The sequence below is a fragment of the Eulemur rufifrons genome, chromosome 2 (genome assembly GCF_041146395.1).
Source record: "Eulemur rufifrons isolate Redbay chromosome 2, OSU_ERuf_1, whole genome shotgun sequence".
In the NCBI taxonomy this organism is placed as follows: Eukaryota; Metazoa; Chordata; class Mammalia; order Primates; family Lemuridae; genus Eulemur; species Eulemur rufifrons.
The window spans coordinates 59,286,781-59,290,433 of NC_090984.1; positions in this window are offsets into that span (position 1 = coordinate 59,286,781).

Consider the following 3,653-nt stretch of genomic DNA (forward strand, 5'->3'; position numbering starts at 1 on the left):
CAATTGGCAGCACAGCGTTCAAGAGGATGGGCATGGGAGTCCAACACATCAATGTAAAATCCTAACTCAGCCACAACCAGCTGTGTGATCTTGGGCAAGTGTTTCGAGCTCTCTGCCTACAAATTTCCTCCTCTATAAAATGCTAGTAATAGAAATACCTCATAGGATTATTGTTAGGATTAAATAAAATTACAAAAATAAATACAATGCAGATTCTATAGTGCAGATACACCAGTGCACTAGGAATTCAACAGACACATATTTTTATAGTTGATTACTTCATTTCCTTTAGGAAGTCCAAAGTCAAATTTTTTGCTCTGAGCAAATTTATCTCTTTCATCTTTCTATATCATTATTCTTATTGCACATCACCTCAAAATCTATCTTAAATAAGGCAGTATGTAAACATATAAGCAATCTGTGTTTTACAAACCAGAGTCATTAACAAATATCATTGAGTACCTGCTATGTGCAAGCCACTGTTATACACAGTAAGGATATGTTAATGAATAAATCAGACAAAAATTTCTGTGCTCATATAGCTTATATTTTATTGGAAAAACAGAGGATGAACAAAGATGTAATAAATCATAAGTATTAATATATAGTATATTAGAAGACAGTCAGTGCTGTGGAGAAAGTAGGCCGGGGGAGTGGGGATGGGAGATGTGGAGGTGAGGTTGTCTCCAGTTGTAATTCAAAGTGTGAGACAGAGTCATGGTAGTCCTCACTGAATAAATACATGAAGTGAGGGAGGAAGCCATACAGTTATCTAGGAGAGCATTTCAGGCAGAAAGAACAGCCAGTGCAAAAGCCTTGAGATGGGAGCTGTTCAAGGAACAGCAAGGAGGTCAGCGTGGCTGCAGTGGAGTCAGGCAGTGGGAGAGGTGTAACAGATGGTGTCAGAAAAGTAACAGGAGCCAGGTCAGGTAAGACCTGTAGGCCAAGGTATGGGTATGACTTTTACTCTGAGTGAAATGGGGAGCTGTCGGACGGGGTCGAGGAGGAAATGATTCATATGACTTATGTTTTAAAAGGACCACTCTAGCTACTGTGTTGAGAATGGACTGTAGGGAGCTGAGAGTGAAAGTCAGGCTATGGTAGGGTGGACCAAGGTGATAGCAACGGAAGGCTGAGAAGTGAATAAATTATGAATGTATTTTGAGGGTAGAACCAGCAAAATTTGCTGACGAATTAAATGGGTATATGAAAGAAAAAAATCAAGGATGACTCCTAAGTTTTTAACCTAAACAAATAGAAGAATGGAGTGAGATAAGGAAGACTGCAAATTGAGTAGGCTTGCTGGGGAGGGGAAGATCGGAGATTTAGTTGAGACATGTCAAGTTTAAGATGTTGTTGCCGTTGTGAATACAAGTCTGGAGTTCAGCGGAGAGAGCCATGCTAAAAATAAAAATTTAAGAGTAATCAGTTTATGGATGGCATCAGACACGAGGCTGCAGATATGAGAGTTCCATGGACACTTGACATTTTTTCTTTGGATATGAAATAATTCTTGAAAAATATCATTTAAAAAAGAATATTTTGAGTCACTTAGATGATCACCGTTTATCAGGGCAGTTATAATGCAATTATAATGCCCTAATGTGGACATAATTGTGAGGTGGCAACTGATGCCCAAATAATACGGTTATGATAGTGCACCATGGGTTTTGCAGGAGAAAGAATAGAGAAAAATTGTAGGAAACTTGAAGTATTATATGTTATATGGTAGTATATGCATGATAAATTCAGAAGAAATGAAAGGCTGAAGCTCTAACAGAGTCACATTATAAGCAGATTTATCGTATGGCCCCTTCTTTAACCATCTGCAAAGGTTTATTATCAGAAAGGAAACATAAATATGTAATGGAGAATTTTGCATTTAACTAAACTTTAAAAAATTTTAGTATTGTATTTTGGGGGTGCATCATTGAAAGAATGAGTCATTTTAATAAGGCTTCCAAAATTCAAAAAATTAAAAATTTATTTTTAAAGTGGAAAAATATGAGAAAATTAATGACAGTGACTCAAATAATTATCAGTTGTACTCAAAATTAAAATTAGCAAGTGTATAAAATGTGAATATAAATTTTGTACTATAAATATTCCACGTTGACATCACTTCAATAAAACATCATCTATCACATTAAAATAATATTGTTAATTTGAATGCTATTGGCTCAATATTGGTACAAAGTTTTATGTTTGTAATATTGAAGTAACATCTGAAAATAGTTTAAATCATTACTGAGTGTTTTTTAAAAAATTTTAGAGAGATAGAAGAGAGAGAAATAGAAAAGAGGGAGCTGCTGAGTGTTTTTGATTTCTTTTTTTCTTAAAAGAGGTTCTCATGTTATTGTAGGTTTAGAAAACATTGAAATAAAGTTTGATAATTGGATAAGATGCTTCTGTTCTCCAAATTTTAGAGAGTAGCTGGGAGAATCTGGTCACTCCAGGGGACTAAGACATGCTCTTTGCGTTAGGCAGGGTAACTTTATGTTATGCTCTGGTAATAATTAAACCACAGGATCTCAATGGATTAATACAAAAATTTCCTACTCATGCCAAGTCTGATGCAGGTTGTGCACCCTTCTCCGTTCTGTAGCTTCTCCTTCACCAGCTCCTGGGGTCCTTCTTTCTCTAGATCTTCCTTCTGTCCTTTGCAGCTGCTCAAAAACATTGTTGGGAAAGGAGATCTTTCAGGAGAGGCCCCTGTTTTGAGTCTCTTCCCACGTTCTTGTGGCATAGCCACTAAGCGTGAGCTCAGCCAGGAAAGGCTGTGAGGGAAGCCTGACTGTGGCTCTTGAGTCCCAAATGAGTGCTCTGGGTGGGGGATCTGGATTCTTTTATTTTTATTTTTATTTTTTTTTGAGACAGAGTCTCACTCTGTTGCCCAGGCTAGAGTGAGTGCCGTGGCGTCAGCCTAGCTCCCAGCAACCTCAAACTCCTGAGCTCAAGGGATCCTCCTGTCTCAGCCTCCCGAGTAGCTGGGACTACAGGCATGCACCACCATGCCTGGCTAATTTTTTCTATATATATTTTTAGCTGTCCATATAATTTCTTTCTATTTTTAGTAGAGACGGGGTCTCGCTCTTGCTCAGGCTGGTCTCGAACTCCTGAGCTCAAACGATCCGCCCACCTCGGCCTCCCAGAGTGCTAGGATTACAGGCGTGAGCCACCGCGCCCGGCTGGGATCTGGATTCTTGATGGTGGGCTCTGAGTCTATTCCTGACGATTTTGTGTAAGAAGTTTTTGGTTTGGAGCCAGCTCTTTCTGTGGGGTTAAAGAAAATATTCTATTCATTGTTATTATGTACTTCTCTATATGGAAAGGAAGGCTGATCTCTTTAGAGCGCTATTCTAACTCGACCATGACTACTTCTGCCTGGAAACACTTTTTTCTTTTCCTTTTCTTGTTATACCATAATTTATTCATTGTTTTTGTAACACCATTACAGAAGACACAAGAGTTTTTGTTTTTTTTTTTTATAGGAAAGCTATTTAGAGAATCTGAGTTTACTGAAGGTCTCTGATTCAAATGCAATTCCCACACAAAATGTTTTTTAAGGCAAAATAATCTTCGATTTTAGTTATTTTACACAGGTGATATCATTGTTCACATGGAACCACAAAGATTTATGAAAATTCTGGTGT